Genomic DNA, 7,041 nt, shown 5'->3' on the forward strand with positions numbered 1-7,041 from the left:
TAAAAAGATGCTTAAATAAAATGCTCTTGTCTAAAGACATGTGCATGTTTTTACCATAAAATTACATCTTCAGCATCTTCCAGATCCAGCACTTGGTAAGTAAAAAAGAAAATCTATTTGGACAGAAGGATGTAAAGTAGCTGGAGGTGGTAATTTAATCAACCAAGGATATATTTCAATGTTTTTCTGGTCTTCTAGGCATTAGCACTTTAAATTCATTATGTCGGTTTGACAGATATATGCAGCCTTAAGGATCTAAAAATGAAATCCTAGAAGTATAGCCTGCTAGAGGATATATATTGAACTTAAGAGATTAAAATGGTATAACCATTGCAACAGAATGGAACATATCACGTTTCTCATTTTTCCCCCACTAAGCATGAGTCTTTTGCAGATGTAAAATGCAGTCTTGTCTAATTATAAAACCTGGCTGAAGAGCTACAGCTTTCTAACTTTTATACTGATGAAGTGGATATTAGAAAGAAAATGTTGGCTTCATGTACAGTCTGAAGAAGTCCTCCGTTTGGGATTTTCCATATCAATAATTTATCAGGGGAAAATGACTCAAGTAGTTACATGCAGCCTGCTGTTAAAAGGCTCGCTTGCATGCTTTCCCTATTTAAGGCAAATAACAAAAGAGCCAAATTATCAAGCAGGTCTTAACTGTAACTGGGATGTTAAATCTACTATGTCATTATGCCAATTTAGTAACATTAATGATCTGTAATATTAATTCATCATCCTGGAACATAGGGAAGGTTTGCCATAATTAACTATATTAAGCCACAATTAAAAAGTCATCCAGGCTGTTGTAAAGATTCGAGTGATGATAAGGATGTTCGTTATATTGCAAACCTTTCTGACCATGGACATTTTGAACATAAGACTTTGTTACCAACAGCCCCCCCACCCCGCTTGGAATTCAGATGTGTCGAAAGAGCAGCCACCCACGAGGTGGTAGCAGCGACCAGACCCCTTATCAGCCATTTAGATCGCTTTCTGTGGCTTAACACTTTCTTACAGGGAGAATCAGCTTTGAAAGAGGTACAACCTTTTAGCATATCTACTTTAATTCCTCAAGGGGGAGCAAAAATGGGCTGTCTAGCGAAATTCACATCTGTGGGACAGACTATCTACTCCTCTGAGATTAGGGTCATCTTTGAAAGTCACGTTTCAAACTGCTCAAAATGAACATTTTGATGTTTTAAAATGGAGATCCTGTAACGTCTAAGCCTAAATCCGAGTCTCCTATCACCAGATGTCTACAAGCTCCTAGTTCTCCTCCCCACCTGTTTGAAGTCTTTATTGTGGATGGGAATCTTTGAGTCACAGACAATATTGGGTGAAAGATAAATGGGACCAGGAAAGGGGTGAGTTGCAGCCCAGACTATGACTGATGTAACCGTCCAGCCCAAAGGACCCCCTTTATCAGTGACCCCCAACCTTTCTGGCACCAGGGACTGATTCTATGGAAGACAGTTTTTTCAGTGACCGGGGATGGGCAGGGGTATGGGTTCCAGGATGATTCAAACACATCCCATTTATTGTGCACTTTATTTCTATTATCATTACATCAGTTGCTCCTTCAGATCATCAGGCATTAGATCCCGGAGGTTGGGGGCCCCTGATGGGGCAAACCAGTGGATGATAAAGGACTATTTCCTCCGCATTTTAAAACCCCAACTTTTCTTTATACCCACTGTTATTAGCCTTGCCATTAGTGGTCATGAATTCTTCCTCCCTAAAGCAACATTTAGAATGCTGCTATCTCTGTGTACAAACACCCCCTTCAGTTGCATTTGTAATCACTGTCACTGCTGTGGGAAGCTGAGGGAAGAAGGAAGTGTAAATGGTAACTTGCACACACGTGTAACTGAAAGTAATTTAGGACAACCGAAGGAGGAGGCACATCACCAACTTGGTCTGAAGGAAGGACTAGGGGTTGGTGTTTGCAGAGATTCATAAAGGACTCCTGTGTATCTGGGTGTGGCTGTTCTTTTGCCCATGAAGCCTAGAGCTGCATCGCAAATCCGAAAGCCTGCCTGACACAGGATTGCTCAACATCTAATCAAGATTTTCAAGGAGAAGAAACTGCAGGGAGTCCCCTCACACCATGTGCCTTTCTTTCTGTTTTTCTTTTTTGCACTGTTGCTGGAGATACTGCAATACTAGGTCGACACATGGAGAGAACAGAGCAAGCTCCTATTCCAACTCCCTGCTCCAAAAATCCAGAGAGTACATTGTCCTTGATAGAAGACGCATCAGATATTAAACAGGTAAGAACAGATACTACACTTGATCTTAGTCAAAAGACCAGGAAGCGATACACCATGTACCTTTCCATCCACGTTACGGTGTGTGCTTTTGTGAAGATACACATATGCTCCCCACTCTGATTTCTGCAACTCTGATTTGTGTCATATGCCGGAGAAGTCCTGACAGTGGTACTGATGCTCTATCTCGGTGACAGGGGACAGATCACTTGACAATCTTAGTCTTACTGGTTTGAATAGTGACATTCCATTCCGGTGTTCTCACTCAGCAGGAACCAGAACTCGTTCTCAGAAAAATAAAATCTCTGCTCCATGCCTGTAAACCAAGAAGCCAGTCTAAACTTCCAGCCAAAGAAGATTCATATCCCTTCATGGAATGCTGGAAGCTTTGTGACTGTTGGCTTAAAAGTGTGGTACTAGATAGGAAAACAGCAGCTACTGCTTCTGATATGAGAGAGCTCCAAAGAACCTGTCTTCCAGCAGACATTGCCAAATGGAAAGCAGGGCTCTCACGTTACCTCTCTGAAAATTCCAAGAAATTCACCAAACCAAACCTAACTTCACTCCCACTTCTCTGGAGTAATTGCCACCAAGAAGCCTGATTTGTCCTTTCTCGGCAAACGATGTTAAGGGATATAAAGGTGAAAAGACACAGTTTTCTGGACAATTTTACAAAAACCCTAGCCTCGATGTTGGAAAGACATTCTTGCCGAGTCTTCATCCGTAGATAGTCTTGGTTCCCGTTCTCTTCTGTGTGTTTTGAAGAGGTGTTCAAAGATTCAAGTGGGAGCCAGATTTGTGGTACTTTTCTGAGGCTCTCAAGACACTTTCCAGTTGATATGAACTGGAGTCCTTTTGAAAACCAATTGAAGTGGTGACTCAGCTAAGATTGCCAACAGTGTGTTCATGGTCACAAAAACATGCACGTGTTAACAACTACTCTGTAGAATCCCGGTTCTGAAAAGACGAAAGTCAGTCTCTCAACCTCGCCATCAGACATTTCTGAATCACCCTGGTGAAGGTGATTGGTGTCCCCAGACATGACCAGTCTATAGATCGGCTCTTCCTCTGCACTTACTTGGACAATTCTTCCTCTGCACTTACTTAGACACAATCGTGTCCATGATCCTTTTAGTTCTCAGATATCTTTGCCCATTAAGCCTTCTACATAGGTCAACCCACCTGTCACAGGCAAAGCCCTCAGCTCCCATTTCCCTTGTAGGACTGTCTACAGAGTAACTTCCAGTGCTGGTAAGTGGAGAGGAAGCTACTAAGAGAGGAGAGGAGCACCTGGCCATGCTGACAAGTAAGAGTTCCTCTAAATTTCTCATTTCCTGTGATCAGGGCCTTGATATTTCCAGGACCCCATCCTTTCACTGTGTGTGGCAGTGGAAGTAGCAGTTATTGGCAGGTCAGAGTTGAATCAATGGAGCATACGGTGTGCAGACAGCATGAATTAGGGACTGAGGGTCTCTGAATTGGAGCGCTGAAAAGAGCTACTTCCTGTCCTGTCTTAGGAATGATGGGAGTATCTCACCAGGTCGTTCAGCGTGCAGTGGTGACGGATACATTAGTCTGGGAAGGAACTTAAGGATCATTTGCCCAACCCCTCGTAAGGATGCTAGGACTAATAAATGCTACAATCATCCTTCCATATCCAAGGGGGATTGGTTCCAGCTCACCCTGCCTCCCCACCCCCCTCAGATACCAATATCCGTGGATGCCCAAGTCCCTTATAGAAAATGTATAGTGTTTGCTCATAACCTATGCACATCTTCCAATACACTTTAAATCCTCTCTAGATTATTTATAAAACCTAATACAATATAAATGCTATATAGATAGTTACTGGCAAGTGGCAAATTCAAGTTTTTCTTTTTGGAACTTTTCTGAGATTTTTTTCTCCCTGAGTATTTTCTATCCATGGTTGGTTAAACTCACAGATATAAGAGCCACTGTAGTTATCTTCCTAAAGCCACCAGTCAGGGACTTCCTTGGTGGTCCAGTAGCCAAGACTCCACACTCCCAGTGCAGGGGGCTCAAGTTCCATCCCTGGTCAGAGAACTAGATGCCGTGTGCTGCAACTATGAGTTCACAGGCCACGACTAAAGATCCCACATGCTCCAATGAAGACCAAAGATCCCTACTGCCACAACTGAGACCCAGTGTAGCCAAATAAAAATAAATGAAAAAATATTAAAAATAGCAAAGCTACCAGCTGTCTGAGGAGACCATGACTGAAACGCAGGACTCTAACTTAGTCCGGGTCTCTTTTCACCAGCTGACTAGGCAATTCTGTCTTTATAAGGAATCATGACTTATCAAAACCAGACCTTGCTAGTAGCTTTTTAAATCAATCTTTTTGAAGCTTTTGAAAATTTATTTTTGGTCAATGGGTCAGGAAAATGAGTTGCAATCATCTCCCATCCAGCTCTCTGATCTAACAGCATCTTATGGTGTGGCACTTGCCTTCCTGTGACTGTCTAGATTAAGGGGCTTTTGCATTCACTGTTCATGAATCAAAATTGAAGCTAAGGAAATCATACCAGCTTATCATGGCTTCCTTTTATGAAACCCAGAAGTATTTGGATGGTTGTCTAGTACGCCTTAATCTGAGTAGAATTGTGTTCCCCCAAAAGATGCTGAAGTCCTAGTCCCCAGAATCTGTGAATGTAGCCTTATTTGGAAATAGGTTCTTTGCAGATAATCAAGATGAGGTCATTAGGGTGGGCTTTATTCCTTTTTTTTTTTTTTTTTTGCTTTGTATGCAACTATTCCCTATTGTTGTTTAGCCACTAAGTCATGTCCAACTCTTTTGTGACTGCATGGACTGTAGCCAGTCAGGCTCCTCTGTCCATGGGATTTTCCAGGCAAGAATACTGGAGTGTCCTTATAAAAGGGGGAACTTTGGGCAGGAAGAGGGTGTGAGGACCTAAGGAGGATGCCAAGTTAAGACAGAGGATTGGCATGATGCATCTAGAAGCCAAGGAAAGCCAGTGATGTCTGGCAAACCACCAGAAGTCGGGGTCAGGCCTGGGACAGATTCTCCCTCACAGCCTCAGAGGAACCAAACCTGCTGACAACTTGATCTCAGGCTTCCAGCCTCCAGACTGTGAGACAATATATTTCTATTGTTCGAGTCACCCAGTCTGTAACTCTGTTGCTGCAGCTTTAGGAAGTTAATATACCTCCCAAAGAAATATGAAATGCAGGTTTCTTTTCGTGGGTTACTTCATATGTGTTTGGTCTTTTCTTTCACTGAAGGCAGTCTTGAGGTTACTGGTTTTAAATGTATTTGCAGAAAGGCACCCTAGACACCCTTGGTGTGATATGGAAGTATGGATGTGAGAGTTGGACCATGAAGAATGCTGAGTGCCGAAAAATTGATGCTTTTGAGTTGTGGCACTAGAGAAGACTCATGAGAGTCCTGTGGACAGCAAGGAGATTAAACCAATCAATGCTAAAGGAAATCAACCATGAATATTCATTGGAAGGACTGCTGCTGATTCTGGAGCTCCAATACTTTGGCCACCTGATTCAAAGACCTGACTCATTGAAAAGTACCCTGATGCTGGGGAAAATTGAAGACAAAAGAAGAAGGGGGTGGCAGAAGATGAGATGGTCAGATAGCATCACTGACTCAATGGACATGAATGTGAGCAAACTCTGGGAGATAGTGAAGAACAGGGGAGCCTAGCATGCTGCAGTCCATGGGATGGAAAGGAGTCAGACACGACTTAGCTACTGAACAACAATCCTTGGTGATCTTAAAAGGAAATGAGATTTGTAACCCTTAGTTTGTAACTATTTAAACTCTGTTCTTCAGGGATTCTTTGACTTTCCAGTATTATTTCCTCTTTATTTCTGAATAGGATTCATTAAGTATCCCTAGGATTTGTCACTGTGCTTGGTTTTGAACTTGATAGACCCTCAATGCCTGAGTTACTTAGTACACTTAATAAGGCTCTATTTGACCTGTGTTAAAGTGCTGGAAAACTTTGTGTGGCACACGGGAAGCTTCTCTAATACTAAGTGAGTGAATTACGGAAGAGGCATACATGCACACGCAGGACAGGCCAGGAGACTTTGTGGCAGCTAGAGTTGACATCACTGTATTTTAGTTCTTGCAGAGTAGAGGCAGTTTTGTTCTTTGCAGAGTTTTCTGTTATTTTCTAGAATATTTCAGGGTTGAGGCAAAGATTTTGTGATATTATTTAATTATATATGGAGAAAAGTTACCTGCTAAATATTAAAGAATTGGGAACATATGATCAACTTTTTGACACTCATACATACTTTTAGGGGAGTGAGGGAAAGATGGAGGTGGAGGTTGTATAGTGATGTAATTTCTAACACCAGGTAGAAAATTGTAAAACAGAAGCTACCATGTTTACTTGACTCAGAGATCTAAGAAGGCCAAATTACATATGCTACTCAGAGAGGTTTATGGAAGACTACCTAAAGGGACTGAAATTGACAGCATTTAACAGGCAAGAGTTGAATCACGTGCCTCCACGGGACACCTCGCCAGCCAGTGCAATAGGTTTCCCTGGAGAGCATCTTTCAGGACCCCCTGCATGTGCCATGACAGGCCTGGCCGATTAAAGCAGAGATTGAACATATACAGCACTTTATCCGCCAAAGCCTTATTTAAGCTTGTCTTTCAAAAAAAATAAGCAAATCTTCCTGGAATTAACAGCTCATATATTTCCTGAGAATCTTTCTTGGGTCTTTTTTTTTTTTTTTAATAGTAATTGAAAAATGATAT

The 7,041-nt window shown here is 42.1% G+C and overlaps 1 long non-coding RNA gene and 1 other non-coding gene across 2 annotated transcripts; one reads left to right on the plus strand and one right to left on the minus strand.

The window, feature by feature from the left end:
• The first annotated feature begins 311 nt into the window (after window positions 1–311).
• On the plus strand, window positions 312–5,670 carry LOC122686539. The gene is made up of 3 exons (XR_006338815.1): window positions 312–2,276; window positions 3,496–3,579; window positions 5,575–5,670. It is a non-coding gene; the product is annotated as an uncharacterized LOC122686539 (long non-coding RNA).
• LOC122687162 lies at window positions 2,136–2,325 on the minus strand. Its single transcript, XR_006339061.1, has one exon. It is a non-coding gene; the product is annotated as a U2 spliceosomal RNA (small nuclear RNA).
• Window positions 5,671–7,041: the final 1,371 nt, after the last annotated feature.

Source organism: Cervus elaphus, chromosome 30 (genome assembly GCF_910594005.1).
Source record: "Cervus elaphus chromosome 30, mCerEla1.1, whole genome shotgun sequence".
Lineage (NCBI taxonomy): Eukaryota > Metazoa > Chordata > Mammalia > Artiodactyla > Cervidae > Cervus > Cervus elaphus.